Genomic DNA, 27,384 nt, shown 5'->3' with positions numbered 1-27,384 from the left:
TTAAAGTGGAGGGCATATGTTCATGACATTGAAGTGAAGTTTTAAAAGTTTCCATAGATTCTATGTTCAGCTCCAGGGATCCGAAGGAAATCCAACACCTACAGATATCATCCTGTCACAGTTTCAAAGGGGGAATGCAACAAAGGATTTAAACTGCTCTGAATTCCAATTTCCCACACATCGTCCTCCACCCTGCATTTTTTCATGGTTTCTTTTTTGAAAGGAAGTTATAAAGGAATGTTCTTGCTGTTGCTCATGAGACATTACGGAAGGATGGATGAGACATCTTCACTGTGGGAACAAAAGACAAAAGAAATAAAAAGTTCATCTTATGGTATTTTCCCTGCAGAGGGAGATGAATTGGTGAAGTACACACCTTAAATTTGCCCAGGCATTGATAAGGCTAAAATAATATTTACAGATAGACTCAGCAGGCTGAGTTTACTAGTCCCTTGTGTTCCCATATTTCTGTAAAGTGAGATCAATGTACTGTAATTTAGGATGTGTCTTTGAGAAGGAAATAATGGTTAGAAACTGAAGACTCTCTGCTAGCCCAAATAGAAGTATTGAATGGGATGAAAAGCTATTATAAAAAAAGTAACAGAATTTGATCACCATCATTATCATCATCAGCTCTTGGGTGATCTTTTAAAGAGTGCAGAGCCCTGGATTAGATGCTTCATTTATCAAGAAACATCAGTGAACTTTAAAGAAAATCTGTAAAGTTATTCATCTTGAAAGAATGGGAACTTCACCAAATGCAGCATTTGAAATCTGGAAATATTTGAAAAATGTCCAGGACATATTGTGCCTGGATCTTCAGTGGAGAATATCTTCAAAAGGGCACCTTTTTCTGCCCCAAAGCTCAAGGAAGTCATAAAGAAATGACTTTCACCATCTGGTTTAAATTTTGCTTTGCAAAACTCTTGGTTTTCCTCCGGATGAAGAAGATTCAAAGGATGGGTGAATTTAACTTGGGCTGAGTCTCATTTAATTAAAATCTTCTTTGGAGTCCTGGCTTTCAGATTCTGATGAGCTCTAAATATTAAGTCTGCTGTTCATTATCATGGTAGGATCTAAGGTTATAAACCAAAGTGAAAACTTAAGCTTCAAAATACAGTGAAATTTCTATGGATCACAATAAAAACTGGTGTACAGACAACACATTCTGTAAATGAGAAACTCAATGATTTACTTGCGGGTTAATTAAATTGGCACTTCCACATAATCAATCAATCAACCAGTCAAATTTATTGAGTGCTTACTATGTGCTCATTTTATCTCTTCAGTTTGCTTTCTCCAGGGCTAGGGTTTACAGGAGAGATGGCTTTGAAGATTCCTAACTAGCCTCCTGGAAAAATATTTCCTCCATATTTTGATGGTCTCTTCTCTGCTGGTTGGACTGCAATTCCAGGAGCCAGCTTGATTTTTGGATTATTTGAGTCACAGTCAGTCATACGTCTCTGGCCTCTAAAGGGCTCCCTGATTCCAGGCTTTGGGTTACTTAGTGGTTCCATTTTTGAATTCCAGAGCCTTTGCTCTCTAGACTTTTGTTCTAGGGGGAGGGGTTAACATTGATGTTTGATCAGTCATCAGTCAATCAATGGTATTTATTGAGCGCTTACTATGTGCAGAGCACTGCACTAAGTGCTTGGGAGAGAATAAATGGACACGTTCCCTGCCCATAATGAATTTTCAGTCATTCGAGACTTTCCATCATTGGAGTGGGATAATGGGTGTCTCATATTTTGATACTCTTCCATCAGTTTTTAGATCACAACATCATGATTCCTGAACCCATGCTGTGATGTGATCTCAGAGGTGGGGCTTGTGAATTAAGGCACTGAGAAATTTTAAGAATCCTAATTGGTATGATCATTATGAATATGGGATGTGCATTTGGGTGTCTCTGTAGGAGACATATTGTTAATATGTAAGAGAGTCAGTGTACTGCAAGTCAGTAGGGGTGTGTATGAGTCAGTAGTAGCAAGAGATGAAGAAAATCCTAAAATATTTTTAGAGTTCTATAAAGTGCTTAATTAAATTCAGAATTAATACCATTTCTTTCTCTCCTCCACGGTGGTAGAGGGACACAGATTAGGGCAAATGTTTTGGGTACTGATGTCAAGACTGGAATAGTTTCAGGGTTTGTGGGAGCCAAAATTTCCTCCCAGGTAGGGGGAAGATTGTCTAGGAGAATAGCTAGGATTTTTTTTTAAGTACTTACTATGTTCCAGGCAATGTACTAACCGCTTGGGATTGATGCAATGTAATCAGGTTGGACACAGTCCGTGTCCCACATGGGGCTCACAGTATTAATCCCCATTTTACAGACGAGGTAACTATGGCACAGAGAAGTCAAATGACTTGCCAAAGGTCACATAGCAGACAAGTGGCCAAGCGGGGTATAGAACCCAGTTCCTCTAGACTTTGCTGCAGGAGAACCTTGCAAAGTTCACAGATTTTGGGGATGACTCTTGCATTCATTACTCCATGGACTTCTGAATTGGCTGATCAATCAAGCAAGCAGGGACGCAAGTAATCAAAAGCATTTATTGAGCACCTATTGTATGCCAAACACTTTACCAAGCCCTTGGGAAAGTCCAATATAATTTGTTCACTGTCTAATATAATTTGTTCCTGTTCACTGTCTTCAAGCAGTTTACAGTCTAGAAGAGGAGAACAGAGACTCAAATATATTGAAAATATGAGAAAGTAGTGGTGTATATATATATTTATTCAATTGTATTTATTGAGAGCTTACTATGTGCAGAGCACTGTATGTATTTATGTTTGTATATATATATATATATATTTATATATATACTACAGTGAGGCTTGCGAGTACTTAAGTCTTTAGGATTGTAAGGGACAGTTGGTTGGGGAATATAAAACATGGGGATAACAGATTAATCTGGGAAGGTTTCTTGGAGGAGATGTGATTTAAGAAGGGCTGTGAATATAAAAAGAACTGAGATTAAGATATGAAAGAGGAGGGAATTCCAGAGAAGAGGGAAGGCATGAAAAAGACATTAGTGGTGGGAAAGGTGAGAACAGGATACAGTTAGTAATGTGCAAACTGGGGTATAGTGGGAGAAGATATCTATCAATCATATTTAATAATAATAATGTTGGTATTTGTTAAGAGCTTACTATGTGCAGAGCACTGTTCTAAGCACTGGGGAGAGACACAAGGGAATCAGGTTGTCCCACGTGGGGCTCACAGTCTTAATCCCCATTTTACAGATGGGGTAACTGAGGCACAGAGAAGTTAAGTGACTTGTCCACAGTCACACAGCTGACAAGTGGCGGAGCAGGGATTCAAACCCATGACCTCTAACTCCAAAGCCCATGCTCTTTCCACTGAGCCAGCACTATACTATGTGCTTGGGAGAGTACAATAAATCAGAGTTGGTAGACATGTTTCTTGCCCACAATCAGCTTACAGTCTAGAGATGGAGACAAATGTTAATATAAACAGTGGATATGGACATAAGAGCTGTGGAGCTGAGGGAGGGGTGAATAAAGGGAGCAAATCCAAGTGCAAGGGCAATGCTGAAGGCAGTGGGAGAAGAGGAAATGAGAGCTTAGTCAGGGAAGGTCTCTTGGAGGAGATGTGCCTTCAGTAAAGCTTTGAAGGTGGCAGAGTAATTGTCTGTCAGATATGATGGGGGACGTTGTTCGAAGCCACATGCAGGACATGGGCAAGAGTTCGGCGGTGAGATAGATGAGATTGAGGTACAGTGAGTAGGTGGGTATTTGAGGAGCGAAGTGTGCAAATGGGTTGTAGTAGGAGAGCATCAAGTTAAGGTTAGGAGGGCTTGAATATATATATATTTCAATATTGACAGTGGATAAGTAGGATGGAGGGAGCTGACTGAGTGCTTTAAACCCTAAGGTCAGGAGTTTCTGTTTGCAGAAAGGGATGAACAGCCATTTTGAAGAGTGGGTACATGTGTGTCGAGTGACATTTTAGAAAAATGTTCCTGGCACTTGTTAAGCACTTACTTTGTTCCAATGGGAATTAAGACTGTGAGCCCCATGTGGGACAACCTGATTACCTTGTATCTCCCCCAATGCTTAGAACAGTGGTTGGTATATAGTAAGCGCTTAACAAATACCATTATTATTATTAATAATAACTTTTCTGGACCTCAGTTTCCTCATCTGTAAAATGGGGATTAAATACCATTTTTCCCTCCTACTTAGACTGTGAGTCCTAAGAGGGACAGGGTCTGGGTCCTACCTAATCATCTTGCCTCTACCCCAGTGTTGAATTCAGGGCTTGTTATATAGTAAGCACTGACAAATGCCATGGATATGGATTGCCTGAGAGGTGTGAGCTCTATTTCCAGCTCTCCCAACTGCCTTGCAGTGTTTATCAGGCAAGATGGGCAAGCTCTCTGAACCTCGGTTTCTTCACTGCTATGATCATGGTCATAGCATAATATTAGATGTAATGTTGTGATGTGTTTTTAGTCTCTGGGGGAGAAAAGGGCTCTGAAGTTGGGAATTCCTATCACTAGCTGTCTGAAGCCCTATGGTATTGAAAATTGCATTACTATTTCAGCCTGTATTAATAAGTTTTCATGGAGTAATTGGAAAAATAATGGGATTTTATATTCATATCATGAATTTTAGATCTAGGCATAGAGCCTAGCTAAACAGCAGAACCGAAATGAAGCTGCCCTTTAAGGCATCTGTTGTGTTTCGCTGTCAAGGTACCATCTTCTTCGAAGGAGATCAGTAAGACTCAATATCACTAAATCAGAAGTGAATAATTTCCTGCTCTCTGATGTGAATTTGGTTTAGCTAAAATGTGGTTGTCAAAAAAGTGTTTCCCCTTTTCAACCATTTGCATAATGCCCTTCAGCTACTTATCATTTCTAAAGCCGTTATAAATAACTTAATTTGCCTTTGTAAATTCATGTGTCACCATGATTTCCATTAAGATGCTAACTAATATTACTCAGAGTAGCTTTGTACCACCATTTATCAGCCACCCACTGCTAGGCTACATTGTTTGAGGTATTGCTTCATTGTCATTAAATATTTCTTCTGTCCAACCTTTCTATGGTTACCTCATTTCAACTTGGTGATTGGGTATCCTGCTATCATCCATTCATTCACATCCTCCACTGAGCAAAGGTGTGATGAAACAAGCATGAATTCAGTACTGGTGATATGACCTAGTTCCAGGACCTCATTGTCTGTGAGCTTATATAGCTATTTGATGTTAATATTGGCCCAGGTGGCATTGGTGGGAACTGCCTAGGAGTTGGAGTAGGACTGTGGCAGGCCTAGATTCCGCAGTGAGAAAGAAAGGTTACTGTTGCCCTCTATATCTGATTGCCAGTCCAGCGTTAGACTTTGTCTTTGAGTCTCCAAGGGGCATACCAGATCCTTTTCTTTTAACTTTTCACCTTTGGGTATATATTTATGCATTGTATATATGTATCTGACTCTGTGAAGCCATAACAGTCATTAGCGTTCAGACGGTAAGCATAGAAAACCACTTAACGATTTACTAAAAGACAATGAAATGCTCTCCACAGCTCGTCTCTATCAAAAATATCTCTTTGTTCCACAAGTGCCTCCTTTGGCATTATATTCTAAAATCCCTCGAAACAAGTGACCTCAGAGGAGTTTAGAGGTTTAAGAAAGCAGAAAATAGAGCAGAATTCAAAGAGGCAGTGAAAAATGACAAAAATATGATTGCTCTAAGGCATCCAGAGCAAATGACTGTAAAGAACAGAGCTATTTTATGATTGGGAGGCCCAAAGAGCAAAATATATATTTTCAATCCACATGCTCTTGTTGACTTGGACAAATTCTACTATGTCACGAAGAGCAAACATGACTTTGGGCACTCCCCCCTAATGTTAGTATGGATCTCATGTTCCATATGGGGCTAATATTTGGTTCCTAAAGCCACATATCTCTAGTTCCACTCCTGAACCTCCCTGCCACTGTAACATCAGCATATCCACCTGATTGACATTCCAGCCTTTTTGCAGCCCCCTGTTGTTATCAACCCCAAGCATCAGCTGTCAATCAGATATATAACCTGCTTATCAGGAGGTCTGTACCCAGATGCAGGAACAAGAGCTCTCTATAGCCACTCCAAAGCTCTTTGTAGCAACTCCAGCAAACCTCTTTGAGACTTGCAGAGATGAAGTCACCAAGCAGACCCCACTTACCATATCTGCTCTCCTCATCCACTGTTTCCCAACCCTCTCTCTTTGTAAGACAGCTGTTCTTTACAATCTTCCTCTTTGCTCTGGGTGCCCTGCCTTGTCTTATGCCGTCGAGTCATCTTTGACCCATAGAGATGCCATGGACACATCTCTCCTACAACGCCCCACCTCTCTCTGTAATCATTCTGTTAGTGGATCCATAGAGTTTTCTTGGTAAAAATGCAGAGTGGTTCCCGTGCAGTAAACTTGAGTCTTCACCCTTGATTCTCTCAACTGCTGCTGCTGCCCAGCACAGGTGAGTTTTGACTTAAAGCAGATTGCCTTCCACTGCCACTGCCCAAGCTAGAAATGGAATGGATATGCCTCTGCCTAACTCTCCCTCCTGTAGTCGAGACTGGTAGAGTACTGGAAACTCTACAGGTGTGACTCTGAGAGGGGCTTGTTGCCTTAGAGCAAGACTATTTCTGCCCATCTTTCAGTGTCTCTTTGAATTCTGCTTTATTTTCTGTTTTCTTAAACCTCTAAACTTCTTTGAGTTCACTTGTTTCGACTGGATTTTAAAATATCTATGCTAATGGAGGTATTTATCTATGCTAACGGAGAAGCAGCATGGCTCAGTGGAAAGAGCACGGGCTTTGGAGTCAGAGGTCATGGGTTCGAATCCCAGCTCTGCCACTTGTCAGCTGCGTGTCTGTGGGCAAGTCACTTCACTTCTCTGTGCCTCAGTTCCCTCAACTGTAAAATGGGCATTAATATTGTGAGCCTCACCTGGGACAACATGATTCCCCTGTGTTCACCCCAGCTCTTAGAACAGTGCTCTGCACATAGTAAGTGCTTAACAAATACCAACATTATCATTATTATTATTATTATTATTATTTGGGGAACAAAGAGATATTTTTGATAGAGATGAAATGTGGAGAACATTTCAGTATCTTTTCGTAGATCATTAAGTGGTTTGTCTATACTTCCCAACGGAACAATCCTGCCAGTTATGACTTCATAGGAGTCTTTGCAGATTGCAAACAAATTATAAATATGACATCACACACAACTATATTTTGGTTTGTTCAGTACATAATTGTTTCAACAAGATGAAAGTGAAAAAAGAACAGGACACTATGAGACTGTACCCTGGAAATGCACTGCAACCAGAAAGATGTGCTTCGTCATTGAGCTTGGAATTAAAACAGTCTCTAATGAGTTTTGACAGGATGGCACAATGTCTGTGGAAAGGTATTATGACACCTGCATCAAACTGTTAAAAAATAAAGGAAAATCTTCCTCCTTACATGAATTAAAATTTCCAAACCTCATGAAATAGATGACTCTGAAGTCCTCAAAGTGGTGTCTGTCTTTTAAGAGCATTTCAAGTAATTTAATTTAAATTTCCCAAAGTGCATATGGATGCACACTGAATTGCGACATTTAGTTAGCTATATTTTTCTGAAACCTAGAAAAAGTCCCTGGGTGCTTTACAATCTCTCACCTTCTTCTAAAAGTACATGTAAAATATGTAAAAATAGAAAGGATATTCTCCTAAGTGCAAAAGATGAACTTAACATTTTCAGATGACAGAAAATATGTTAGATTATGCTCAAAGAGCTACCTAGGAAGGCTATGTGGTTTCACTACCCATTGGGCATTCAGACAGATGTTCACAACCTGATTATCCTTGATTCAAATCTGACTGGAGATTGCTGCAACCCCAAGCCCCTAATGTCATGACATCAGGGTGTCATGGAGTCACGACATCACACATGTGTTCCCGGAGCAGGATGTGTCTTGCTCCCCACCACAGAACATTCTGACTTGGGCCAGGTTTCCTCCCTGAAGCAGCACTATTGTGAGGCTGAGGTTGGAACCTAAATGCTTCCGTCTCCTTGTTCAATCCCAGGCCTCAAAGGAACCCAGGGTGTCTACTCTGCTTGTATACCTTCTCCTACCTTCCTGTGGCTCTGAAGACATTTAAATGTTTCAACGAGACTGTGTCCCAAATAAGAATGAACTTTAGCACTTTCACTGCCTCTCAGTACTAGGCTGAGCAATAGGGGATTTTAATATTAACTTTCAACCTGGCAGTGCAACTCTTATTGACTATGTGGTGATATACATCTTCTATGCAGACTGTAAACAGTAGTAGTAATAATATTTATTAAGTGCTTACTGCATGCAGAGCCCTGTACTAAGTGCTGAGAAAGAATACACAGTTGGAAATTAAACATGGTCCTTGTCCCTCATCAGGGCTCACAATCTAAAAATGACTATGGAACATATATCTGCTACGATTAAAACAGCAAGGATGTGAGTTGGTTATCAGGAATTTTTGACAGACTATTATCTACCCTCTTTTTCTCTCAAAGTTCTCTGGCCTGTCTCCCTCCAACAGCCTCTCTGCTACTCCCTACCACAACTTCCACTGTGACGGGTCTTCCCTTCCCCCTCCTTCCCTGCTGTCTGTAAACTAGTTCAGTGGGGCAGTACTGAGTGACAGATCCAACTGTTCCACCAAAGTAGCCACTAATACAAGGATTTACCTGTCATTTTACACTTTCTCTTTAAAATGTGAGAAATTAGAGAAGCAGTGTGGCTTAGTGAATAAAGCACAGGCCTTGGAGTCAAAAGGACCTGAGTTCTAATCCTAGCTCTGGCACATGTCTTCTGTGTGACCTTGGGCAAGTCACTTCACTTCTCTGTACCTTAATAATAATGTTGGTATTTGTTAAATGCTTACTATGTGCTGAGCACTGTTCTAAGCGCTGGGGTAGATACAGGGTAATTAGGTAATCATGTGAGACTCACAATCTTAATCCCCATTTTCCTGATAAGGTAACTGAGGCACAGAGAAGTTAAGTGACTTGCCCACAGTCACACAGCTGCCAAGTGGCAGAGTTGGGATTCGAACCCATGACCTCTGACTCCCAAGCCCATGCTCTTTCCACAGAGCCACGCTGCTTCTCTAGTTACTTCACTGGTAAAATGGGGATGAGTGTGAGCCCCACATGGCTATGTCCAACCAGATTAACTTGTATCTACCCTAGTGCTTAGAACAGTGCTTTGGCACACAGTAATTGCTTAACAAGTACCATAATCATTATTTAAAGAGTATTTTAAAACTATGAAAGGGGAGCACATGTAATTCAAAGGGAGAAAAAACCACTGGTAAGAGAGATCCTTTAAGAAAAGTATTTTTCCATCAAAATGTAAAGCACTGGGTATGAGACCCTGAAATAGCTCCTATATTCCTGTAGAAATTCTAATTGATCCGTGTCGCTCCCAATCTGTCTCTGAAATGCAATGGTCAATTCCACCATATTAATGGGAGATTTTCATCGAAACAGATTGCTGCCCCCTTACCCACAGAAAACTAATCTGAGTTTTGAGAGATGTGTTACATAAAACTGCTCATCTTTGCACTGTTGCTTTAAATTGCCTAGGTGCGTTTCTGAAATAAAGTTTCTAAATATAAATACGCTAGAGATAAAGATTCTGAGCCTGTGTGTTCACTGGAAATATAAAAGGAGATATTCTGAGATTCATAAATGTGTCTGTTCCATCTAACACAGTGATGTTTTATTGAAAATGTTAATGCGATTGAGGGAGGGGGGAACTAGAGATAATATGAATGGATAATTTCCCTGTATAGTCAACTCTAGTCAGGCCTTTATTAGTACACAGGGATAAGTTTGGGGGCTCCACATTTTAAGGAGGAAAATAGACACTGGAGAGGAAACATAGGATAGTACCAAAAATGACTGAAGCTTTGGAAATCTTAAATGTACTGCTGTGGTTTTGTCCATGTCAGAGGAGACACAAGGGTGACAACAACTAAATGGTTTTCTAGTATAAAGAAACAGTGTGGCCTAGCAGAGAGATTGTGGGAGTCAGAAGGACCTGGGTTCTAACCCTGGCTCTGCACTTGTCTGCTATGTGACCTTTGGCAAGTCACTTCATTTCTGTGTGCCTCAAATACCTGATCTGTAAAATGGGGATTAAGACTGTGAGCCCCACATGGGACATAGACTGTGTCCAACCTGATTACCTCACATCTACCCTAGCACTTAGAACAATGCCTGGCACATAGCAAGCCCTTAACAGATATAAAAAAAAAGGCAACTGGCCAGCTTTCTCTACCTTCCCTAGGGCTATAGAAAGAAATTTTAGTCCATAATAGTGATATGAGGAAGAGCTCTTTCTGAGTGAAGAGTTATTGGAGTCTGATTGTATCCAGGGAAATTGTGATGAAAAATGATGGTCTAGTATGGTATATATACAATTCAACCTAAAAGACCAAAGAGGGAGATTTCAAGATTCTCAATCTGCACAAACTGGGAAAACAGCTTTTGAAAGACTCTTCTTCTAGATTGAAGGGCTTAATTTTCAGCTAAGCTTTTCATTTGCATTTCCTGTCTCTCTGACCCAAGGAATTTGGGAGAGATTTGGTCTATGGGTCCACTGACCTAGACAATTCCCCCTATATAATCTTGCTTAGTTTCACAAATCCATTTACCCTATATTCTACTCAAACTTCACCAACTGTCTGCTTTAAAAATAGTCAAGTTTGAGGGAGCTTCTTATGATAAAAGGAACAGACTCTTTGCTGCTATGAGTGTGTTGACTCCCAGAGCAGATTGTTCTGGCTGAAACCCATGCTAGTAGTAGGAGTACAGCTATAAATAGTAGACTAGTTTAGTAAATCATTGGATTGCATCCTGTCATACATTATGTTGTGATCATTAGTATCATCCTGGGTTTTTTAAATAGCCCGAGCATACCAGTTAGATCAATTCTAATTCAGAACTTAGAAATATCCTTTTTAGAGAGGCAGTTTAGTTTTCAGTTTTTAGTTTAGTTTCTTGGGGACACCTTATGATTATTCCTGCAAATCAATCAACCATATTTATTGAGTGCTTTAGTGTGTGCAGAGCACAGTACTAAGGGCCTGGGAGAGTACATTATAACCAAGTTGGTAGACTCATTCCCTGCCCATGGGGAGCTTAGAGGCTAGAGGGCGAGCTCTGACAAATAACTGTAAATAGAATTAACAGCGCCATCATCTCAGTGTCAACCTTTATGACTGTATTCTTCTTTCATGAATATCATGCCAACTGACTTTAGGCATCACCATTGGAGTCTAGAGCATAAATATTTTGGGGTCAGTTGTTAATGGGGATTAATATTTTCTGAGAGTGTGTGTGTGTGTGTGTGTGTGTGTGTGTGTGTGTGTACATCATCAGCATCAACATGAAATCTTTCTAAAACCCAAATAGCAATCTATTTCTCCAACTTTATTGTTACAGATTGACATAGAAGGATTTTAAATCACTCAGACAAGAATTGACAGAAAAAAAATCAGACCTCCCTCTGTAATAATAATAATAATGATGGTATTTGTTAAGTATTTACTATGCACCAAGCACTGTTCTAAGCGTTGGGGTAGAAACAAGGTAATCAGCTTGTCCCATGTGGAGCTCACAGTCTTAATTCCCTCTTTACAGTTGAGGTAACTGAGGTGCAGAGAAGTTAAGTGACTTGCCCAAAGTCACACATCTGATAAATGGCAGAGCCAGGATTAGAAGCCACGACCTCTGACTCCCAAGCCCGGGCTCTTTCCAATAAGCCACCCTGCTTCTCTAGTCAAGCTATCAGTAATTTGTTTAATTTGTCATCTGTATGCATAAGTGCCTTTCAGGTTTGAGGCTGTTGCTATTGAAAGTGAGATTTTATTCGGGTATGTGAGAGCGACTGATAAAACCAATGTGTGATGACAGCCTTGGAAATGCAATTATGAGAAGAAAAGCTGACACAGAGAGTATTCTTTCTTCCCCTTCCTCCAGTGCCTCCTCTGTAATTCTGCCAATCCCAGGCCTTCTTCCCTGTGGCCACCAACAAAACTGTTTGTAATAGGTGCCAGATCCAAGTATGTGTGAGAGCCTGTACCAGACCTGAGGTTGTGTGAGGTCCTGTCTGTTATTTTTTCATCCGTCTGCATGTGTGTAAGGGTTCATACATATTATATCTAGAACAACTGATGCTTTATAGATCCATTTTTAGGCAGTGGTGATGCCTGTAATTTTTTTTAAAATAAATCTCTAATTTTGCATGATTTCAGACTGCAGTGGCTGCAATTTTCTATTTTTGAAAAATAATAATAATAATGTTGGTATTTGTTAAGTGCTTACTATGTGCAGAACACTGTTCTAAGCGCTGGGGTAGATACAGGGTAATCAGGTTGTCCCATATGAGACTCACAGTCTTAATCCCCATTTCACAGATGAGGTAACTAAGGCACAGAGAAGTTAAGTGACTTGCCCACAGTCACACAGCTGACAAGTGGCAGGCTCAGAATCTTAGACTTCAAAGCCATTATGAAAACAATGGGTGAATGTATTGGTTATACACTTATTTAAAGTGGGCATTATATTTCACTAATGACATTAAGATAATCATCTAAAGTGATTTCAAAGACTCTTGAGTGTTCTCCTAGAATAACATGTTGTTTTATTAACTCAGCTGAGTTGTAATATACCAGTTTACCAGTTTCCAGTAGATTGAAACAATTGATCAATTGGTGGTATTTTTTGAGCACTTACTGTTTGCAGTATACTGTACTAAGCGCTTGGGAGGGTATAATGTAACAGAGTTGGTAGACATGTTCCTGGCTCACAGTGAGCTGTAAGCCCTTTGGTCTGCTTGATCCATTAACCTATGAGCCATATTCAAGAAGGACCTCATTTTTAGCTGTCTATATAGAAATAGCTTGGCCTTGTGGAAAGAACATGGACTTGTGAGTCAGAAGATCTGGGTTCTTATTCTGGCTCTGCCACTTGTCTGCTGTGTGACCTTGGGCAAGTCACTTAACTTCTCTATGTGCCTCAGTTATTTCATCCGTAAAATGGAGATTAAGATGGTGACTTCTATGTGGGACAGGGGCCAAGACCAACTTGATTATCTTGTATCTGCCCCAGCGCTTAGTACAGAGATGACACATAGTAAGCATTTAACAAATACCATGTAAATAGATCAAAAAAACATTTTCCAATAGTATGTAAGTGTTCAGCTCAGAATGCTTTTTTCCTTCAGTACTGGTGTACAGACCGAGTTATAGCGGAAATGGGAGTGACTTTGAATGATCAATCAGTGGCATTTATTGAACACTCACTGTGGAGTGCTTGGGAGAGTACAATAAAACAGAATTGTTAGACATAGGGACTTACAGTCTAGTGGATGACTCACTACAGCCCATCTGAATACTTTTGGAATGGATAATCTCAGCAGAACCCAACAATTTTAACCAAACATTCAGTTTAAATGTTTTACAGGGCAAAATTAGAATTACACGAAGATACCCTGGTCTCTGTACTCTACCCCTGCACATGCTGTCAGAGAGGCCTTATTTAGGGAGAAGAAATTGGAGAGATGATCAGTAGTATGTTAGCTTGCCCAAGGGCCTTGGGAGAGTTAGTTTTAGAACTAGGAATGTAGGGAAAGGGTTATCTAAATGAAAGACATATGAGGTGTATGGAAAGGCACAAAGTCTGGGAAACAAAAATTTTGGAGGAGGAAATGGGTTTCATGACAGCTGGGAATCTTTTATCTCCTTTCTCTCTCTCTCTCTCTCTCTCTCTCTCTCTCTCTCTCTCTCTCTCTCACACACACACACACACACACACACACACATTGTAGTTCAATGTGATCCTGCCATCTGTTACCTAGGGAAGTGGTTTTATTTATTATTCTTTCTTTACTCATCCCACCCTCTCTCAGCACTGTCTCCCCCTCTGAACCTTCACTAACATGACCTGCCTTTAATATTTTCAATCTTTTTCTGTCAGTCAATTGTATTGAGAGCTCACTGTGTGCAGTACAAAGTGTTTGGAAGAGTATAATGTAACAATATAACAGACACATTCCCTGTCCACAGTGAATTAATATAAATAAATAAATTACAGCTATGTACGTAAGTCCTGTGGGACTGGGATGGAGGATGTGTGAGGCCGTCATTGGGCAGGGACTGTCTCTATATGTTGCCGAATTGTACATTCCAAGCGCTTAGTACAGGGGTCTGCACAGAGTAAGCGCTCAATAATTACTACTGAATGAATGAATGAATAAAGGGAGCAAGTCAGGGTGATGCAGAAGGGAGATGAAGAAAAGGAAAAAAGGGCTTAGTCAGGGAAGGACTCTTGGAGAAGATATGCCTTCAATAAGGCTTTGAATGGGGGGAGAGTAATTAATTGTCTGTCAGATATGAGGAGGGAGGGCATTCCAGGCCAGAGGCAGGACTTAGATGAGAGGTTGATGGTGAGATAAATGAGATAGAGATATAGTGAGAAAGTTTGCATTTAAGGAGTGAAGTGTGCAGGCTGGGTTGTAGTAGGAGAACAGTGAGGCGAGGTAGGAGGGGGCAAGGTGATTGAGTGCTTGAAAGCCAATTGTGAGGAAGGAGTTTCTGTTTTGACATGGAGGTGAATGGACAACCACTGGAGGTTCTTGAGGAGTGAGAAAACATGGCCTGAACATTTTGTGTAGAACAATGATCTGGGTAGCAGAGTGAAGTATGGACTGGAGTGGGGAGAGACAGGAGGCTGGGAGATCATCAAGGAAACTGATACAGGAATCAAGAAGTTAAATGACTCACCCAAAGTCATGCAGCAGGGAAGTGGCAGAGCGCACATTTGAACCCAGGTCCTCTGACATCTACGCTTGGACTCTTTCTAGGATGCCATTCTGCTTCCCAATTATTATTATCATACTTTTCATCACTACTGTTACTATTACAGACTGGAGAGGGAAGGGCTGGAGGAGGAAAACCAGTGAAAAGGGTAATGCAAATTATCTAGCTGTGATATGAACTGAACTTGAACCAAAGTGGTAGCTGTTGGGTGGAGTGAAATGGATGGATTGAGGAGATTTTGTGTAGGAAGAAACATCAGGATTTGACAGTAGATTGAATATGGGAGTTGAAGGAGAGTGAAGAGTCAAGGTGGAGGCTGAGGTTGCCAGGGCTTCTAGGACAGGTGGATGGTGGTGTAATTGATTGAGAAAGGAAAGTAAGGGTTGGAGTAGATATAAAAGGGAAAATGAGTAGCTTTTGTTTTAAGCTTCACTGATGCCACCAAAATGATCATCTTTAAAGGGAAGAGCTGACCAAGGAAACTACTGGGAAATCTCAATGTTTTCTATTGAAGGCAAATTTATTTTGATAGTATTTGTTAAATGCTTACTACATTCCAGGCACTGTACTAACTGCTGGTGTAGATATGAGACATTCAGGTTGAACAAAATCACTGACCCACATTGGGCTCATAGTCTTAATCCTCATTTTACAGATGAGATAACTGAGGCATAGAAAAGTTGTGACTTGCTCACAGCAGACAAGTGGCAGAGTCAGGATTAGAACCCAGGCCTTCTGACTCCCATAACTGAGTTCTTTCCTCTAAGCCTCATAACTTCTCAGTTCTAACCTGAGACCTTCCGAGAGACTACTGAAGAACAATGTCAACTATGCACAGCCTAAATTACAAAGTGGCTTCAGACCTAAAGCAATTAATTCACCAAGCCCAAGAGATAATAAATATACATACACCCCAAAAATATGCATGGTTATAACATAAAAACAAAGCAAATAAGGAATAGAAAATAGAGCTAGAGCACTATCTTTTGCTGTCTGCCTGATTTTCTCTAATTCTTTTGTCTAATTTTCTTTCAGTTCTGCCTGATTTATTTTTGTTCTTTAACATGTGTTCATCTTCATGGCTGGCCAATTTTCTACCTCTAAGCACTAGGAGAGATTGTCCTAATTCTCCCATCTTTTCCAGCAGGCTGGAGATATGGTAGTGTTTTCTACCATAAAGGAAGTAAGACACATTTTAAATGAGTCTCTGCATTACTGGATTACTCTCAAATTTCAGACCACCTATAATGTAAGCATCCCTGGACTCCATTTCAGACAGATTTCATATTTAGTCATGATTCTAGCATTGCTAGAGTTAATAGACGATAACCACAAAGGAAGAACTTTCTGTCTGTGGTGTGCATTCAATGCATCGAACACATTTTTCTTGCCCGAGAACTCAGGCATGCTAAAAATGATAGGAACATTTCAATGTGAAACATTTTTACACACACAATGTGATTCTAAGGCAAGGAATTCATTCCCATAATTAAAAAAAATTCTGACTCTTCATTTGATTTTAAATAAATTAATATAACAATTTATAATAATTCAAATTGTATATTATAAATTGTTATGATCCATTTATATTAATGTCTACTTCCTCCCTTCAGACTGTAAGCTCATAATGAGCAGGGAATGTGTCTGTGAACTCTATTGTTTTGTACTCTTAGTCAGTCAATCAATCATATTTATTGAGCACTTACTGTGTGCAGAGTCCTGTACTAAACATTTGGAAGAGTACAATATAACAAAAACATTCCCTGCCCAATGAGCTTACAGTCTATACTCTCCCAAGTGCTTACTACAGTACTCTGTGCATAATAAACATATAACCATAATAAGTGCTCAATAAATACCACTGACCGATTGATTATGTTTCATTGTGTGTGTGATTTTTTTTTACCTAATTCTGTCATTACCCTCCCCAAAGGAGTCACTTAGAGACATAAAGGTTGTAATCAAGTCATTCCTTAGGCTCCTCTTCCAGTCATTCAATCAATCAATCAATGGTATTTTTTGAGTGCTTACTGTGTGCAAAGTAATAATAATAATAATGATGGTATTTGTTAAGTGCTTACTATGTGCCAAGCACTGTTCTAAGCACTGGTGTAGATACAAGGTCATCAGATTGTCCCATATAGGGCTTACAGACTTAATCCCCATTTTACAGATGAGGTAACTGAGGTACAGAGAAGTGAAGTGACTTAACCAAGGTCACACAGCTGATAAATTGCAGAGATGGGATTAGAACCCATGACCTCCGACTCCCAAGCCCGGGCTCTTTCCACTAAGCCACGCTGCTTCTCAGTATAGAGTTCTATACTAAGCATTTGAGAGAGTATAACAGAACAGAGTTGGTAGACATGTTCCCTGCTCAGAAAGAGCTTAAAGTCTAGGATGGGAGACAGACATGAATATAAAGAAATAAATTACAAATATGTACATAAGTGCAGTGGGATGAAGGTGGGGTGAATACTATTTTTTCAAAGGACACTGTTCCGAATGTGGAGATGATGCAGAAAGGAGAGAGAGTCGATGCTTAACTGGGGAAGAAAGGAGGAGGAGATGCATGGCTCAGTGGAAAGAGCCCGGACTTGGAAGTCAGAGGTCATGGGTTCGAATCCCGGCTCTGCCACTTGTCAGCTGTGTGACTGTGGGCAAGTCACTTCACATCTCTGTGCCTCAGTTACCTCATCTGTAAAATGGGGATTAACTGTGAGCCTCACGTGGGACAACCTGATTACCCTATATCTACCCCAGCGCTTAGAACAGTGCTCTGCACATAGTAAGCACTTAACAAGTACCAACCTTGATAATGCTTTGAACTTGGGATGAGTGGTGGTCTGGCATATATGGAGGGGGAGTGAGTTCCAGGCCAGAGGGAGGACATGGGAAAGGGGTCAGTGTGAGATAGATGAGATCAGGGCACAGTGAGCAAGTTAGTTCTAGAGGGCTGAAGTGTGTGGACTGTAACATAGTAAGAGATGCTACTTCCCTGAGTCAAAGGATCCTAATTCCTTAAGCCTTTGCTCAGAGTACCCATTTACCATCCCATTAATCGTTTGGCTACTCTTCTCTGCACCCCCTTCCAGTTCCTTCCATAGCACCACAACAGGTGAGCCGACTTTCTCGAAAGCGATCCTCACATCCAGCCAGTTGACCGACATTTGTGAGAGGGTCATAATTTGGCAAGTTGCCCAGTTGTTGTGTAGCCCTCCCCTCCCCTGCCATACACAGCAATCCTCTACTAAGGGTCTGATGAAGGCAGAGGTTAGCAGGAGATTTATGTGCCATCTCCCACTTGTTCTACTCCAATAATTGACAGCCCTGACAGGAGAGAAAAAGGCTCCTCTTTCAGGTCCTTCCATTACGTAGTCCTGGGTACTTGTCCTCTGCCCTTTTGCCCCGGGTCTTTTATTTTTTCAGAGTGACACCCACAGGTTCAGATGGAAACTGGTCAATCAGTGCAAGCCATATGTGGCCTCCTCATCTATTAACAACTGGTGCCACTCATCACTGAGATGCCAACCAACCTGACAGGCCACAGAATTCCCCCATCCGTTTTTTCATTCAGAAATGTTTGTAAGCCTGGCCCAAGTGGAAGTTATCAATAGATAATGCTCAGGAAAGTTGAAATTGTCTCCCAAGGAGAAGACGGTGGTATGCACTGTTGGTGTTGAGAACCCACAGTTAATGTATGTTCTCTATGTAATCTGGATAAGGAACTGGCATTTTAGCTTCTATTTTCTGAACAAACAAGCTTTAAAAGAACAGCCTGAAGATTCAGAATTTTATTATGATGGCAGTGATGGTCCCTGAAAAATGACTGACTGGACACCTCTAATTCATCAGTCTGCCATTTATTAGTGTAGGATGCCTGGTTACTTTCTTGGAGAAAATACTGTGCTATAAATACAAAAATTTTAAAGTTGCATTTTTACCCCAATCTCTTTGCCTAATTTCAAGGCAGTGCAAGATTATGGATTGTACTATATGAGGGCTGCTCAAACACTAGGATTTCCTTACCACTTTCTTCCTCCTGCTCTCACAGTTCCTCATGGATAGGGAACAAGATATTTGTTAATTGCGCACCACGTGACAAGCGCTCTGCTAAACCCTGGGCTAGATGCAAGATAATTAGGTGAGACACAGTTCCTCTCCCACATGGAGATTACAGTCCAGGTAGGAGAGATCACATATTTAATCCCCATTTTATAGATGAGAAAACTGAGATATAGAGAAGTTGTGACTTTCCCCAGTTCATGCGAGATGTGAGTGGCAGAGCTGGGATTCAAACCCAGGTACTCTGATTTCCAGTCCTGTGCTCTTTTCACTAGGCCTTGCTGCAGAGGATACAAGAAGAAGCGCGGCCTAGTGAAAAGAGCCCGGGCCTTGGAGTCAGAGGACTTGCGTCTTCATCCTGGCTCTCCTAGTTGCTTGCTGTGTGACCTTGGGCAAGTCATTTGACTTCTCTGGGCCTCAGTTTCCTCAACTGTAAAATGGGGATACAGTACCTTGTTCTCCCTCCTACTTCGACTGTCAATACTATAAGGGACAGGGACTCTGTCTGACCTAATTGACTTATATCTACTCCAGCATTTAGGACAATGTTTGAAACATACCAAACGCTTAAAAAATACCATAAAAAAAAAGAAAAAGAGATCATTGGTTTCCACCCTGTGCCAGCCCAATCAGATATTAAACTTGTCTTAACAGTTTTTCCATCCATCCTGTATACTGAGGATCACCATGGCCAAGTGGAAAGAACGTTGGCCTGAGAGTTAGAGGATCTGGGTTCTAATCCAAGCTCTGCCACTTTCCTGCTGGGTGACCTTGGGCAAGTCACTTAAACTTTTCTTTGCCTCAGTTTCCTCATCTGAAAAGTGGGGATTCAATCCCCGTTCTCTCTCTTACTTTTAACTCTAAGTCCAATGTGGAACAGGGACTGTGTCTGACATGATGAACTTGTATCTACCTTGGCACTTAGTACAGTGCTTGGCACTTAACAAATATGATAATAACAATTATGATTCTTATGATACCAATATAATAATAAATACAATATACTAACACTGTATAATATACTAATATATAATATATAAGGTATGCTAATGTACTATATTGTATATGTAACATATTATTATTACTACTATTATTATTATTTGAAGATGAAAACACTGAAGGTTGAGGTTCTCCCCAGGTGTATGGGAGAGACAGAGTCCATTTCCTTAAGCTCCTGTTTCCTTCCCCTGATCCCCCAGTACCCCGAGAGATCCCCGAGGGTCCGTGTTGCTGGCATGCTGTGTACACGCCGGGCTGAGGGTGAAAACTACTCCCACACATTGTCGGTGAGCCCGAGCACTGGACTGCCGGCCTCATTGCCTCCCTAGAATCCCGGCCCTGCTATCTTCCACCAGCGTGTCTGCCTCCAGTCCCTTCTCCCCACTCAGACTCTCATATGCTTATAGATGGCACTAACACAGTCTCTAGACTGTAAACTCAGGGAATGTGTCTGCTGACTCTGTTGGATTACACTCTACTGTATAGAAGCAGTGTGGACATGGGTTCTAATCCCAGCTCTGCCACCTGTCTGTTTTATGACCTTGGGCAATTCACTTAACTTCCCTTTGCCTCAGTTTCCTCATCTGTAAAGTGGAGAGTCAATCCCTGTTCTCCTTGCTATTTAGACTGTGAGTCCGACAGTGGGTCAGGAACTGTGTCCAACCTGATTATCTTGGATCTACCCCTGTGCTTAGAAAAGTTCTTGGCACATAGTATGGCATAATGGATAGAGCACGGGCCTGGGAGTCAGAAGGTCACAAGTTCTTATCCTGGCTCCACCATTTCTTCTGTGTGATCTTGGGCAAATCACTTCACTCCCCTGTGCCTCAGCTACCTCATGTGTATACCGAGGATTGAGACTGTGAGCCCCACAGTGGGACAGAAACTGTACCCAACCCGATTTGCTTGAATCCACCCCAGCTCTTGGTACAGTGCCTGGCACGTAGTATGTGCTTAACAAGTACCGTTATTATTATTGTTAATAACAACAATAATAATAACAAACACCACAATAATAAAATATTATTATTACTCTCCCAAGTGCTTAGAACAGAGCTGTGCACACAGTAAATGCTCAATAAATGCCATTGATTCATAGATGATACTTTTAGACTTAGATCTCCACGAGGGGTAGAGATCATGTCTAACTCCCTCCTGTGCATTCTCTCCCAACTCGTAGGCCTGTGCTTTGCACAAAGGTAGCCGCTCAATCCATATTACTCCTTCTCGATTACTCCAATCACTATTGTGACTTCATTATGGTGATGTAAATGCTCCCCACTGTGCCTCTACTCAAGCAGAGCAACCCTATGTTGATCATTATGTCATAGGCTTAAGTTTCTTCCTTTCCAGTGAGGAGGGTAGCCCAGGCATTTAGCCTTTCACCAAAGGCCTTAGCATTCTTTTTGAAACTACAATGTTCTGTCTTGATTTTCTGCTATCAATCAGTCAATCAATCAGTGGTATTTATTGAGAAGCAGCATGGCCTAGAGAAGCAGTATGACCCAGTGGATCGAGCAGGGGCCTGGGGGGCAGAAGGACCTGGGTTCTAATCCCGACTCTGCCACTTCTCTGCTGTGGGAACTTGGGCAAGTTGCTTCACTTCTCTGTGCCTCAATTACCTGATTTGTAAAATGGGGATTAAGACTGTGAGCCCATGTGGAACAGGGACTATGTCCAACTTGATTATCCTTTATTTACCCCAGCGCTTAGTACACAGTACAGCCTGGCACATAGTAAGCACTTAATAAATACCATAAGAAATTTACTGTGTGTTTTCTGATCTATTTAATCACATATATGCAAAAATCACCTGTGATAAAGTTGTATCCTATTTGTTCTTTTTATCATCTAATATTTTAAAACTTGCTTTTTTGTAACTTCAGTGTCCCCTGCAATAAAACAATATACCAATAATGAATCATAAAAGGTTCATATGAGTAATCCTAGATCTTGGTACTTTATTCCAGTAATTTAAACAAACAGCACAAATGATTTGCCACTGACAATCAGAAAGGATTTAGCTGTTTTTAGTTACTTTAGTGTCTTCCTTTTCATAAATAGACCCATTTCTTATTTACTATGCAAATATCAGCCCATATCTAAGCTATTATGTTATGATCATCAGGGGATGTTCTTGATTAAAGTTGTGTATGTGTGTGTGTTTGTCTATGTGTATAGGTCATTGTGCATCCTGTTTAAATGACTTTTATATTGATTATATTTTCCAAAGCTCTATGGGGCTTGGGGGCAAGTTTCCCAGGAGATGGGGCCATGGACCAGGAATATTGGCAACTAAAAATATTGTGAAGCATTCATTCATTCATTCAATAGTATTTATTGAGCGCTTACTATGTGCAGAGGACTGTACTAAGCGCTTGGAATGTACAAATCGGTAACAGAGACAGTCCCTGCCCTTTGACGGGCTTACAGTCTAATCGGGGGAGACAGACAAGAACAATAGCAATAAATAGAATCAAGAAGCAGTGTGGTGTAGTGGATAGAATGCTGGCCTGGGAGTCAAAAGGTCACGGGTTCTAATCCTAACTATGCTACTTGTCTGCTGTGTGACTTTAGGCAAGTCACTTCACTTCTCTGTGCCTCAGTTACCTCATCTGTAAAATGGGGATTAAGACTGTGAGTCCCATGTGGGACAGGAACTGTGTCCAACCCAATTTGCTTGTACTGACCCCAGCGCTTAGTACGGTGCCTGGCACATTGTAAGCATTTAACAAATACCATAATTACTATTAATTATTAAAAAGATCTGAAATAGTCACGGCCAGACAGGTTCACAGAGAGAGAAGCAGCTAAGCAAGTCAGATACCGAAACAAACAGGAAAGAAGACAAGAAAAAGAGAGACAGATATGGGCAGAGAGATGACCCCCTTACAAATTGTGGGGTGCACACCACTCCCACACAGACATGCACAGTGGGAGTCAGGAGTATTGGGGGGAGGCAATATCACCACCACTGCTCCTTGGCTGTTAGTCAAGCAAAGGTATTTATTTAGCACTTAGGTGCAGAGCAATGTACTATGCACTTTGGAGAGCGCAACACAATAGATTTGGTAGACATGATCCCTGCCCACAAGGAGTTTACAGTCTATTGAGGAGTTGACATCTTTTACAGCATCTTTTCCAAGCCCCACTTTTCCTGTTCTCCCACTCCCTTCTGTGTCACTCCTACTTGCTCCCTTTGCTCTTACCCCCTCCCAGCCCCAAAACACTTATGTATTTATTTGTAATTGTATTTATTAGTATTGATGTCTTTCTCTCCCCCTCTAGACTGTCAACTCTCTGTTGGCAAGGAACGTGACTGTTTATTGTTGTATTGTACTTTCCCAAGTAATTAGATGGTGCTCTGCACACACTAAGTGCTCAATAAATACAATTGAATGAATTCTCCGGCTACTTCTATCTCTGACACTTTAGCTATTCATTCAATAGTATTTATTGAGCACTTAATATGTGCAGAGTACTCTACTAAGCGCTTGTACAATTCGGCAACAGATAGAGACAATCCCTGCCCAATAATGGGCTCACAGCTAGACTTGGGGGTTCATGCTGGCCCTATTTTTTGTGTCATTTCAGAGCCCATTCCACCTAAAGTGGGACATCTAGTCAAATGATCTCCTGTAATGGAGTCTAAAAGTTCACCAAAGTTCACTCTCACTTTAAACATTGATTAATGCCTCTTTTCTTACTGACTGCTCTGGAGAGGTTCCTCAGTAATTCATTTCAGGATAAGAACATGGTTCATATCCTTCAGGTATTCCTTCTACAGGCTGAGAGCATTCACATGAATGCATCCTTCTTTCCTTCAATTCTAAATCTATTTTCTCCTTATCCATATATAAATCTATGTCCAGATCTAGGACTACACCTATATCTAGAGCTAGAAAGAACTTGCGTTATTAAGTGCATGGGCTGATGATATTACGAGCTGGAAAAAAAAATACTTAGCAATTTTGAATGACTTTTTAGTAACCAAATAATGAAGTCCAGAGTGGTGATTGTGATGCTCCCAGAAAAGCTGAATATAGAATTCCTGTTTAAAATGTAAGTGTCCTTGTTTGGGAGTCAGCAAAATTCATCTCTGAGATTTTTGCATCTTTGCATCTCGGATTTTGTACCTTTACATTTACTTTTTGAGTCTCTGTAATTGTATTTAAATGCAATATGGAAGTAGAAAATTCAAAATATTCAAATCCTCAGTTCAATCTGAATGACTTCAGCTGGTATTTTAAACTTACAGTCAAACACCCTCTATTTGATAAAACACAGCCTTACTGTGTGTTTCTAATCCTGGGAAATTAAATTGCTGATCCACTTGCTTATACTGCAGAAAATGCCGGGAGTTACCTGATATTCTTTTAAATGACATATGGAGATGCTTATTTATCTTCCTCTTATTATTTGAAAGCTATTCTTAAATCTTAATTGAATATTAAATTTGCATCATCACTTTGAAATTGATAAGATTAAAAAAATAATTAATATCTGTCAATAACTTGACTCATGGAATGAAACAATGCATTACATCTCATTAATCAAATTCCTCATTTTCTTTCTGTCATACAGTATATCCTTATTTCCCAGTTAGTAAGTAAAAATAGACATTACCATCCTATGCCTTTGTAAGCTCCTTGTGAGCAGGGAATGTGTCTACCAACTCTGTGATATTGCACTCTCCCAAGTGCTTAGTACAGTGCTCTGCACCCAGTAAATACTCAGTAGTTACCAGTGATTCATGAAGGTGATGCTGCCTGCTCCCCTACATCCTACCTCCCATTTTCCACACCTCCCAAGCAACTCTTTGACTGGTCCTTCGAACCTGATCCCTATCCCCATCTCTTTCCCATGGCAGATGTTATTTCCCCAATCTAGATTGATCTTCTATAGATCTTCTATAGGTCCTCTATACTTTCTATATGCCTTCTTTGCATTCTAAGTCCTCCTCAGGATGATGATGATGGCATTTGTTAAGTGCTTACTTTGTGTCCAGCACTGTTCTAAGCGCTGAGGTAGATACAGGTTAGGTTGGATACAGTCCTTGTCCCACGTGGAGCTCACAGTCTCAATCCCCATTTTACAGATGAGGTACCTGAGGCCCAGAGAAGTGATGTGACTAGCACAAGGTCAGACTGCAGATGAGTGGTGGAACCAGGATTAGACTCCCAGGCTCCCAGGCTTTTGCTCTATCCACTAAGCCTTGCTGCTTCTCCCCCAACTTCAAAGCTTTCCTGATGGCACATCTCTTCCAAGAGGGCTTCCCAAAGCCCCTTCTTTTCTCTTCTCCCACTCCCTTCTGCGTTGCCCTGACTTACTCCTTTTGCTCTTTCTCCCTTCCAGCCCCACAGCACTCATGCACATATCTGAAATTTATTTATTTATATTAATGTTTATCTCTTCCCTCCACCCCCAGCCCCCCAAGACTGTAAGCTCATTGCAGGTGGGGAATGTGTCTGTTTACTGCATTGTACCCTCCCAAATGATTAGTACAATGCCCTGCACGGAGTAAGCAATCAATAAGTATGATTGAATGAATGAAGAGAATGATGCAAAAGGGAAAATAGGGATTAGGTGTCTAGTCATGACACTGTTCCAATTCCAAAGCTGCTTTAAATACAAGAGTAAAATAATTCAATTGATCTCAGAACATTTTGTGATTTCAGTGTATCTTCTGATTTTTCTTAATGTTTTAATTGACTATCCTGGAATTTTAAACATCCCAGTGTTGATGAAATTGCCAGTATTGTCAAAGTTGGACTGCAAGGAAGCCTTTATTCAGAAAACTCAAACTTACAGAAAACTTTATTAGCGAAAGATATGCTGGGGATGATGGAATTGTTGCTCTCTCCTCTCTTCGTTTTCCTGAGCATGGCTTTTCCCACAATTGCTAACTCTGCTAATTGCAAGGTGTTCTTCCAAAACTGAGCTTTCAGACCTTTTTCCCAACTCTTGATGAAAAGAGAGCTCTTCCACTTTAACATACACAGGAAGTCAGATTTTCAGTTTGCATTTTGGAGGACAAGGTTGGATGTAGGCCTTTTAGGTTTATGTGCTCTTTAATTGCAGTTTTTAAGGCGTGCACGTAGAGAAATCCGCATGTAAGGCCGATTGCACAGCAGTCGCGTGAGTGTTGAGAGAGCATACGGCACAAACGACTTTTTTTTTCCGCACACCGTCAGCCCTGAAGCAATCACATTAAGCAAGAGGACGAGGAGGAGGGGCCTTTTTTTGTTCACTACAGCCTCGAATTCCCTTCCCTCTTCCCTCTCGTGCAGTCTCCCTACCTTTCTTTCCCTCCTTCCTTCCCTCTCTCCCTTCTTTCTCCCTCTTTCTCTTAGCTTTCCTTCCTCCCTCCTTTCTCCTTCTTCTTCTCTTCCTTTCCCCCCTGCTTATCTGTCCCTCCCCTTTTCCTCTCCCCGGGTGTGTGTCTTAGAGTGGAATTAGCAGTTTGCTCTCAGCTTGTCCATTCGCCTGCAGTTTCTGTTTGGGGTGTACCAGACAAGAAGACAAGGAAGAAAATAAAGCACTATCTGCCATGGGTCAGCTCTGCTGCTTTCCTTTCTCAAGAGATGAGGAAAAAATCAGTAAGTGTGGGATTGTTTAATGTGATATTTTAAGCTTTTGACTACTGTGGCTGCTGCTTTTCTCAGGGAGTTTATATCTGGGGGGAAGGGAGCAAGGAAGCAGAAAAATCAAACCTTTATGCACTACTTAAATGGTCTGGGTGGGTGTTAACAATTAATGGAAAAAATACATGCGTTGTTCCAGGGTAGAAATATAGGTTTTCAGTCTACTTCCATCTGTATGTTTTTTTCTGGTACGCTGAATGCTCATTTTTTATTACCAGATTTGGTTACTAATAATCACGATTCAATTTAGATGCTTTTCAAACCATGAACGTTCCTCTCCTTTGTAGAAAGAGGTGGACTCAATGTTAACAGCAAGCTAGCATCTTTCCAAGGCAGTGCTCAATAATAATAGAGTGAGTTCAACCTGGATGTAAAAGAAGACTTTATGTTTATTGAGTATTGTAAGCGATCCTCAGCTTTGTTCTTTATGGAGTTAATTTAGATGGGTGGTCATGAGACCATTTCGAACAAAGTAATGAAGTAGCTTCCCTGTATTCCTGACAGCTGAATATCTCAAAATGAAAGTCAAGCAAATTCCACATCTGTTTGGGGCGTAGCAAGTATAAGTTGATTTGGAGAAAAGTGTATTGAAATTTCTTCATTTTGTGTCTGTATCTAGTCAAATGTCCTTGAGAAAATTTAGTCAAAATTCTGTCTCACAGTTGCTAAATTCAGTTTTAGCCCAGACTGACAGAATTTCATGATATCTAGACCAGATCATTCACATTTCTGTATCTGGTTTGTGTTTCCTGATTCTCGTTTCTCAAGAAGCTGACCAGGCACAGATAAATGTTAAAAACCT

General features: G+C 40.8%; 1 protein-coding gene across 4 annotated transcripts in view; it reads left to right on the top strand.

The window, feature by feature from the left end:
- The window catches only part of AKAP7 (A-kinase anchoring protein 7), a 152,264-nt gene that overhangs the window by 87,891 nt on the left and 36,989 nt on the right, over positions 1–27,384 (top strand). The gene's annotated exons all lie outside the window — the stretch shown is intronic.

This window comes from Ornithorhynchus anatinus, chromosome 2, assembly GCF_004115215.2.
Source record: "Ornithorhynchus anatinus isolate Pmale09 chromosome 2, mOrnAna1.pri.v4, whole genome shotgun sequence".
NCBI classification, from domain to species: domain Eukaryota; kingdom Metazoa; phylum Chordata; class Mammalia; order Monotremata; family Ornithorhynchidae; genus Ornithorhynchus; species Ornithorhynchus anatinus.
Note: the sequence above shows the minus strand (reverse complement) of the source record. Positions and strands in the feature narration are given on the sequence as shown.